Genomic DNA, 10,437 nt, shown 5'->3' with positions numbered 1-10,437 from the left:
GGAAATTAGACATCTTGGGCTTTCCAGCAATGTATAATAGTCCATACTTTTCCCGAGATTTAATGGCCCAAACTGGCATTAAAACGCCCACCAGAGACCCTTTTCTGGCGTAAAACGCCGGAACTGGCACCAGAACTGGAGTTAAACGGCCAAACTGGCATCCAAGTTGGCGTTTAACGCCGGAAGTGGATTTCTGCACTCTGTGCACTTAGTTACTCGTTGTCTGTAATCCTTAGTAACTAGTTTAGTATAAATAGCACTTGTTACTATTGTATTCAGGGAGCTTATGCCATTTTTCACATTTGGGAGGCAGGCCATTCGGCCATGCCTAGACCTTTTTCTCTTATGTATTTTCCAACGATGGAGTTTCTACACCTCATAGATTAAAGTGCGGAGCTCTACTGCTCTTCATGAATTAATGCAAGTACTATTGTTTCTCTTTTAATTCACGCTTACTTATTCTCTATGATATACTCTTGTGCTTAATTCAGTTAAGTCAGAATGAAGGGGTGACCCGTGACAATCACCCACTATCTTCATTACTCGCTTAGCCAAGATCTGCGTGCCTGACAACCACAAGCGGTCTACATGATGTTCAACGTAGTTATTGGACGACAGCTGGAGTATAGTCTCTTGGGTCTCTAATCCACGGATTTGACTTGTCTCTCCTAACAACAGAGCATTTAAATCTATGAGATTAGAACCTTCATGGTAGAGGCTAGAACCAATCGGCAGCATTCCTAAGATCCAGAAAGTCTAAACCTTGTTTGTGGTATTCCGAGTAGGATCTGGGACGGGATGACTGTGATGAGCTTCAAACTCACGAATGTTGGGCAAATTGACAGTGTGCAAAAGGATAGAGAGATCCTATTCCGACACAAGTAAGAACCGACAGATGATTAGCTGTGTGGTAGCTGTGCCTGGTATTTTTCATCTGAGACGAGAAATCTGACAGTTGATTAGCCGTATAGAAACCGTAGCTTGACCATTTTCACTGAGAGGACGGATGGTAGCCATTAACAACGGTGATCCACCAACATACAGCTTGCCATGGAAGGGATCACGCATGATTGGATGAAGACAATTGGAAAGCAGAGGTTCAGAAGTAACAAAGCATCTCCAAACGCTTATCTGAAATTTCCACCAATGAATTACATAAGTATCTTTATTTTAATTTGAATTTTATTTATCTTTCAATTATAAAAACTCATAACCAATTGAATCTGTCTGACTAAGATTTACAGGATGACCATAGTTTGCTTCAAGCTGGTAATCTTCGTGGGATCGACCCTTACTCGCGTAAGGTTTTATTACTTGGATGACCCAATGCACTTGCTGGTTAGTTGTACCGGAGTTGTGAAAAGTGTGATCACAATTCCGTGCACCACCTTTCAAGGATTCTTTTTAGTTCTCTATTTGAAATCTCAGCTTGCTCGTTGGTCTATGGATGGTATGGGGTTGCTACTCTGTGCTTGACTCCATACTTTAGCAGGAGTGTCTCAAGTTGCTTATTGTAGAAATGTGTCCCTCCATCATTAATAAGGGCTCTAAAAACTCCAAATCGGTTGAAGATATTTTTTCTCAAGAAGCTTATCACAACCTTGTTGTCATTTATATGTGGCTATGGCTTCTACCCACTTTGACACATAATCTACAAGCACCAATATATAGTTGTTTGAGTAGGAGGATGGGAATGGTCCCATAAAATCAATCCCCTATACATCAAACAATTCCAGCTCCATGATGAACCTTTGTAGCATCTCATTTTTCGTGGGTAAATTACCAGCCCTTTGACATTTATTGTATCTTGACACCAATTCCTTTGCATCTTTGAATATTGTTGGCCAAAAGAACCCACATTGCAGCTATAAGAGAGTGAAGACGAATGGTACAATGTATGAAATGCAACCTATTTATATGAATGCAACTACATGCAGAATGTTTCTACCTACTTGGTTAAAAGTAAATAAGCTTTTCAAGACAAACATAGATCATATTTTACTAATTCAAATTATACAATAAAAGACAAGTAAACTTGTAAGAAGATAGCTTATGAAAGCAGGGAACATAGAATTAAGCATTGAACCCTCACTAATAGTGTATATCACTCTAGTCTCTCAAGTGTATAGGGTAATCCACTCTACTCTTCCCTAGTCATACTTTCTAAACTTTGTTCTTCATTTAATCAATCAACAAATATTTAATGTATACATACAAACATCATGAGGTCTTTTTCAAGGTTGTAATGGGGCTAAGGTAAGGGTAAGGGTATATATATAAGGCTAAGTGAGCTAAATAATTGAATCCTTGATTAGTCTAAGATCTCACCTAACATATACAGACTTTATACAATTTAAAATACTTTACCTAGCTACCCAAATTTTTTCCACTTTTGTATTACATGCTCATGTATCAAACTTATTTTTGAATTTTGTCCCGTGTGCATTGATTCTTTTTTTTTATTTGGGGTAATATTTTTTTATTTTATTATTATTTTTTTTGTATCCCCTTATTCAATTACTTAAAATTTTTTTTTCAATCCACATGGTAATTTAATTATTTTGATTTCATATGAGCATGCTTCCCAAATTTTCAAATAACTTATTCAAATTAATTCCCTACTTTTTTTTTCTATCATCCCATGTTCTCATAAAATTCTCCACACTTAAATTTTGCACAATATTTATCTTAAGCTAACCAAGGATTCAACTTGGGATTTTTATTTTATTTTTCTGCTTAAGGCTAGTAATGTGGTTATAAAATAAGAGGGGATTTAAAGGCTCAAGGGGGCTTGATGTGTGGAAAACGATCCAACACAAAACTCACCGGCAAGTGTACCGGGTCGCATCAAGTAATAATAACTCACATGAGTGAGGTCGATCCCACAGGGATTGAAGGATTGAGCAATTTTAGTTTAGTGGGCGGTTTAGTCAAGCGGATCAAGAGTTGGTTGAGTGATTTGTCTTTAACAGGAAGTAAATGACAGTAAATGTAAAGGGAGAAGGGGAAATTGCAGTGAATTAAAGAACAGGAAGGTAAAATGGACTGAATCTTAAAGAACAAGAAAGTAAATGACTGAAACTTAAAGTGCAAGAAATGTAAATTGCAGTAACTTAAATTGCAAGAAATATAAATTGCTTGAAAGTAAAAGGGAATTGAGGACAGGGATTGCAAAATTTAAACAAGAGAATGTGAATTGCAACAAGTAATTAAGTAGAAGATGAATTTAGATCAAACAGAAATTCAAACAGAATATGAAATTAAAGTGCAGCAAGGTTCACAGAAGAACCAAAAGCAAAATTGGGTCTCAGGTCTCAAGAGACTAGGTAGCAGAGCCTAGATCTCTATTTGCCTTCCTAGATCCAAGTTAACAAAGCAATTGACAAGAATTAGAAGAGGAAGCAGTAAAGGAAATTGAAATTGAATTGAATTATGCAGAAAAGAGTTAAAGAGAGTTTGAATGGGAATTGAGACAGAATTTCCTCAATTTCTCACACCCAAAACTTAGAAACAGAAGATTAGAAGTGCTTAGGCAAGAATGAGGAAGAAGAGAGATCAATTCTCCTCCCCAATTCTCAGAAATCTCAGTCAAGTCACCAAGAAAATATTCAAAAGCTCAAAATAAAAGTGAAAATTCAAAGCTCAAAGCAAAAGTCCTAATTACATCAAACTAACTCCTATTTATACACTTTCTATTCTTGGATTTTTGGATTTGGATGGGCTTTTGAATTGGTGAAGAAATGAATTAAAATGGGGTTTTAATTTAAATTTTCGGCCCAAAATGGTGGCTCCCAGGAGGCTGCCCTGCCCTTGTGGAGGGCAGGGCAGAAAATTGATGCTTGGCGCGAGAATTGGTGCGGCTTTGGTGCTGCCAGGAACGCAAAACGCTGCCCTGCCCGCGCCAAGGGCAGGACAGAAAATTGTGGTGCTGCCAGATCGAGGAGTGTGCGCGCTTGGCGCTGCCAGGGTCGAAGATTGGTGCGCCAGAATCGCTTCTTGGTGCGCCACACACAATATGCTGCCCTGCCCGCGCAGAGGGCAGGGCAATGTTCCCTCTTTCACGTCCCGTGTTCGAAACACGGTAGAAGCACACGCTCATCATTTTTCTTGGCTTCTTGGCACGGCAATCAACCTTAAGTCCTAGCTTCCTCATGGTTCCTTGTTCGATCCTTGTGGCATGCATCATAGGCATTTTTTCTTTTGATTTCTTTCCTTGGAGAGCCCGATACTGCCCTTGTGGAGGGCAGGGCAAGGTTCTCTTCCTCTTGGTTCCAAGGCACAAAATTGTGCTCTGCCCTTGGAGTGGGCAGGGCAGAGTTGCCTTCTCTTCTTGGTTCTCTTATGTTGCCCTCCTAGAGGGCAGTGTGCCCTTGTGGAGGGCAATGTTGCCTCCCCCTTTGCATGCGGCACGCTTCTTCTCTCTTTTGCCACACTTTCCTTTCCTTGGGCTACACTTCTTAGGCCACGCTTTTCCTTTTCTTTTCTTTTCTTCACCTATAATAAACCAAAACAACCACTCCAAGTATCACTAAATTCAAGAGGCTTATAAATCAATTAAAATTCAATTAAAATTAGCTTAAACCTCATGATTTAACATTAATTTCATGGTGGTTGCTTGATTTAAAGAAGTTATGCATTTTCACTCCAAATCACTTACTTAGGATACAAGAAAGTGCATAAAGACTAACAAAACAAGTGAAATTAGCTTGAAAAATGGGTATATGATGACTTGTCATCACAACACCAAACTTAAATCTTGCTTGTCCCCAAGCAAGCATCAAAACTAAGAGTAAATGGAATGAATAAGAAAAGGATACTTATCCTTATTATGCAGATAGCAGAACTTGAGCTATGGGGCATTTATGCAGACAATGACAACTCAGGTTATTATTCCTGTTACATAATATATATCTTTCCTCAAAAGCTTGCTAAACTTGCTGTTATAGGACTCACTTTTTACTCACTCCCTTGCTAACTTTTCTTGGCTTACAATGCTTAACAAGCTTATTATTCTTTTAGAGGTTGGGTGTCAAATGCTGTAGCATAGCCTTTGGCTTTATTTTCTTTTCTTTTGCTCAACATCTTTCCACCACAGACACATGGCTCATTAATTCTTCCTAGGATCATTGATGCCCAGCATCTCTTTGGATAACTAAATGTTTTGTATCTAAGTTGCTCTTTATTGTGGATTTTTAATTGGCCATCCCAAATCAGTTGATCTAAGTGACCGGGTTTTAAAATACCCCTTAGAATTTACTCATCCAAGCAGATCTTAGTACAAGAACACCACAGGCATATGTCCTAAGGTCCAAGCTATTGGTGTCCAACCTTTATTCTTTGTTTTTCTTGCCATTTTGGCTTTTTCTTTCTTCCTTTTCTTTCTGTTTTTGTTACCAAGGGCCTTTTCATTATTGATGAGAGTCTTTGTAACAACAAGCTAACTCACATTTGAATGAGAATGATATTATGCAATCAATTATTTCATGAGTTATGCATTTAATCAAACACATATACCACCACCAACTTCCATTCATACTTATGCAACATTGGATATTTCACTTTTCAATTCAAACCATACTCTTTTATTTAAGCATATGAGAAACAGAACAATTTTCAAGCTAAGTGATGGATAACAAGCATTATGCAGATTTAGCATTCTTAGCAAACAATTTCACTTGCAACTAGATAAACACTTTAGCAAGACATACAATGGTTTCCAGATTCAAAACATTTCACAGCAGCAGAGGATTAAGTTTTAGATACAACCTTTGAGGTTGCAGCCCTTTGATTTTTCCTTCTGTTGTGTTTTCTTTGAGTTAAGATGCATAATATCTTCAATTGTTGACTCATGTCCTGCATAATCCTCAAAGTTGCTTGCTTCTCAAGCCCTTAAGTGTATGGTTAGTGTGCATAAATTGAGTGTGGCTCTTGGATTTATTTTGGTGTGGGAACACCAAACTTAATTGTTTGCCACTGCCTCTTATGCAACAGTTTTAACCATATGTGAAACCTTGTGTCCTTGCTAAAGGTTAATGAAATTAACGCTAGAGAGCAATTAACAGTTGAATAATGTGTTTGGTTGCTTGGAGCTAGAATCATGCAAGAGGTGAGAATGTGTTTTTAAATGATATTTTTGGTGGAACACCAAACTTAGAATCTTTCATTCTCCCTTAAATTGTTTTGGTGTGCAACACCAAACTTAGCTCCTTGCAATCCATACCAATTATTCAACATTTTTATTGAAAAAGCTATGAAAAAGAAAACTACCTCAGGTTGGGTTGCCTCCCAACAAGCGCTCTTTTATTGTCACTAGCTTGACATCTTCTGTTCTGTTGATCATGGAGGTTGAAAATCACAGTGCCTTAGCTTGTCTTTCTTCACTGTGAACTTCCTTCCGGTTTCCTCTTTGATGACCTCTATAAATTCTTGTGGAAGGATCTTAGTCACAGTGTAATGATCAGACAACTGTGGGGACACCTTCATGGTTTGAATATTGATCCTTTAAAGAATTCTTTGTTGTGTTTTTCTTGGCTGGTACTTCCTTTGTCTAGTATTTTCTCATTGTCCTCTATGATCCTTTTCCATCCTTCCTTCTTTGTAGCATCTTTGTTGTCGGTTGGTTTGTCTTCAATGGTTTTGAGGACAATATTTGGTTTCTTCTCACCCATTTCTTCAAAGTACTTAGCCAGTTGAACTATCTGCTCCTCAATTCCTCTGATTAACATCTCTTGGTTCCTTGTTGTCTCCTCTTGGTGTTTCATCATTCTCTCTATTAGGATCTCCAAGTTTGTGATTCTCTGAGAGTCTTGTGAGGTTGGTTGGTTATGAGATGTTAAAGGTAGGAAGGGTGGGTGTGGTGGCGGCATGTAGTGGTTGTTATTGCTATGATATTTTTGTTGGTTTGTGAAGTTGGGGTTGTTATAATTGAAGTCCCTTGGTTTGTGATGTTGGTACTCGTTTCTTCTCCAGCTGAGATGAGTCTGGGAGTATCTGTGTTGCGAGTGTTGGCCTTGAGTGGTATTAGTGAGTGGGTAATGTTGATTGTTTGTGGTCATGAAGTTGCCTTGGTAGAAACCTCCTTGTTCTTGATGTTGAGACTCCCTCATTCTCAGATAGGAATGGGGTCTCCATGGTGGAAATTTGGCATTCACTGCAGCAGATAGCTCCATGTTTTGCTGTGGTTGATGGTGCACTTGTCTGTTTAAGTCCTTGAACGCATTCACCCCTTCAATATTCGTCACTTCTTTTTCTGAGATTTCATTCTGTGGTTTCTCAAATGAATGTTGATTGTTGACTCCTTTGTCATTGAAGTCTGCAATTCCTTGGGCAGTTGTTGTTGCTTTGAGTAGGCCATCTGAGAAGTAGTCCACTGCTTTTCTTGTTTCTGGGGTCAATCCTTCATAGAAAGCCCGGAAGCCCACTTTATCAGTTGCTTTCTTGTATCTTTCCCAGGCCTTGAAGAGTGGTTCTTCGTCCCCTTGTGTGAATAGATGTTCCTCCTCTTTCAGCTGGATGATCTGTCTGGATGAGGTGAATTTGGCCAGAAATTTGGTGACCAAATCATCCCAACTAGTGATACTTCCTTGGGGAAAAGTTTCAAACCATTGTGCAGCTTCACCCTTTAATGAGAAGGGGAATAACAGGATCTTATAAGTGTCATGATCTGAACCATCGGTTTTGACTACATTACAAGTCTTTAGAAAAGTGGATATGTGCTGTTGAGGATCTTCCGATGGATTTCCGTCATAAGAACAATTGTTCTTGATGAGTGTAATGAGTGGTGGCTTTATGTCATGATACCCTTTGTCTGTAGAAACTTGATTTCCTGTGATATGCAAACAATCAGGATGACCAAACAACAACACGCTTGAGAATTAAGTGCAGTTATTTGAGATAAATTGTTAGTGAGTTAATAGAGGCAATTTCTCAAACAGTTAGTGTGTTAGTAGGAATTAGAATAACAGAAAAGAAAAAGAATGCTTAATCTAGACCTCCACTTCACTTAATCATTGTCAATCTATTTCAATCCCCGGCAACGGCGCCAAAAACTTGATGTGTGGAAAACGATCCAACACAAAACTCACCGGCAAGTGTACCGGGTCGCATCAAGTAATAATAACTCACATGAGTGAGGTCGATCCCACAGGGATTGAAGGATTGAGCAATTTTAGTTTAGTGGGCGGTTTAGTCAAGCGGATCAAGAGTTGGTTGAGTGATTTGTCTTTAACAGGAAGTAAATGACAGTAAATGTAAAGGGAGAAGGGGAAATTGCAGTGAATTAAAGAATAGGAAGGTAAAATAGACTGAATCTTAAAGAACAAGAAAGTAAATGACTGAAACTTAAAGTGCAAGAAATGTAAATTGCAGTAACTTAAATTGCAAGAAATATAAATTGCTTGAAAGTAAAAGGGAATTGAGGACAGGGATTGCAGAATTTAAACAAGAGAATGTGAATTGCAACAAGTAATTAAGTAGAAGATGAATTTAGATCAAACAGAAATTCAAACAGAATATGAAATTAAAGTGCAGCAAGGTTCACAGAAGAACCAAAAGCAAAATTGGGTCTCAGGTCTCAAGAGACTAGGTAGCAGAGCCTAGATCTCTATTTGCCTTCCTAGATCCAAGTTAACAAAGCAATTGACAAGAATTAGAAGAGGAAGCAGTAAAGGAAATTGAAATTGAATTGAATTATGCAGAAAAGAGTTAAAGAGAGTTTGAATGGGAATTGAGACAGAATTTCCTCAATTTCTCACACCCAAAACTCAGAAACAAAAGATTAGAAGTGCTTAGGCAAGAATGAGGAAGAAGAGAGATCAATTCTCCTCCCCAATTCTCAGAAATCTCAGTCAAGTCACCAAGAAAATATTCAAAAGCTCAAAATAAAAGTGAAAATTCAAAGCTCAAAGCAAAAGTCCTAATTACATCAAACTAACTCCTATTTATACACTTTCTATTCTTGGATTTTTGGATTTGGATGGGCTTTTGAATTGGTGAAGAAATGAATTAAAATGGGGTTTTAATTTAAATTTTCGGCCCAAAATGGTGGCTCCCAGGAGGCTGCCCTGCCCTTGTGGAGGGCAGGGCAGAAAATTGATGCTTGGCGCGAGAATCGGTGCGGCTTTGGTGCTGCCAGGAACGCAAAACGCTGCCTTGCCCGCGCCAAGGGCAGGGCAGAAAATTGTGGTGCTGCCAGATCGAGGAGTGTGCGCGCTTGGCGCTGCCAGGGTCGAAGATTGGTGCGCCAGAATCGCTTCTTGGTGCACCACACACAATATGCTGCCCTGCCCGCGCAGAGGGCAGGGCAATGTTCCCTCTTTCACGTCCCGTGTTCGAAACACGGTAGAAGCACACACTCATCATTTTTCTTGGCTTCTTGGCACGGCAATCAACCTTAAGTCCTAGCTTCCTCATGGTTCCTTGTTCGATCCTTGTGGCATGCATCATAGGCATTTTTTCTTTTGATTTCTTTCCTTGGAGAACCCGATACTGCCCTTGTGGAGGGCAGGGCAAGATTCTCTTCCTCTTGGTTCCAAGGCACAAAATTGTGCTCTGCCCTTGGAGTGGGCAGGGCAGAGTTGCCTTCTCTTCTTGGTTCTCTTATGTTGCCCTCCTAGAGGGCAGTGTGCCCTTGTGGAGGGCAATGTTGCCTCCCCCTTTGCATGCGGCACGCTTCTTCTCTCTTTTGCCACACTTTCCTTTCCTTGGGCTACACTTCTTAGGCCACGCTTTTCCTTTTCTTTTCTTTTCTTCACCTATAATAAACCAAAACAACCACTCCAAGTATCACTAAATTCAAGAGGCTTATAAATCAATTAAAATTCAATTAAAATTAGCTTAAACCTCATGATTTAACATTAATTTCATGGTGGTTGCTTGATTTAAAGAAGTTATGCATTTTCACTCCAAATCACTTACTTAGGATACAAGAAAGTGCATAAAGACTAACAAAACAAGTGAAATTAGCTTGAAAAATGGGTATATGATGACTTGTCATCAGGGCTAACAAGGGTGATATAAAAGATAGGCTAATTTGGGAATGGTGAGCTAGAATCAAACAATGGCCTCAATCATATGCAAGTTGTAAATATACTAAATAATGGACATATAGAATAGAACAAAGCAAAGATTACAATCAAAGAGAAGAAAACACACAAGAATAAAATATTATGGTTAAATAATGTAACCATACAATTAAGCTCAAATCTTACAGGTTGTGTGTTCTAGCTTTTACCTATGTTCCAAATACAACTTCAAACAAATTTAACAAAAAATTTTCAATTTAAATTAGTGAAATACTATAAAAGTTTATTGAAAAAGAAAATATTACTTCAACCAAGTAGTGACTAAATGCATAAAATCAAACAAACATGCAAATGCAACAATTAACAAATTAACATTGGTGTTGAGAAGGGACTAGCTAACCCACGGAGATTAGTA

Source organism: Arachis stenosperma, chromosome 2, assembly GCF_014773155.1.
Source record: "Arachis stenosperma cultivar V10309 chromosome 2, arast.V10309.gnm1.PFL2, whole genome shotgun sequence".
In the NCBI taxonomy this organism is placed as follows: domain Eukaryota; kingdom Viridiplantae; phylum Streptophyta; class Magnoliopsida; order Fabales; family Fabaceae; genus Arachis; species Arachis stenosperma.
The sequence above is the reverse complement of the archived record's forward strand: the minus strand, read 5'-3'. Positions refer to the sequence as shown.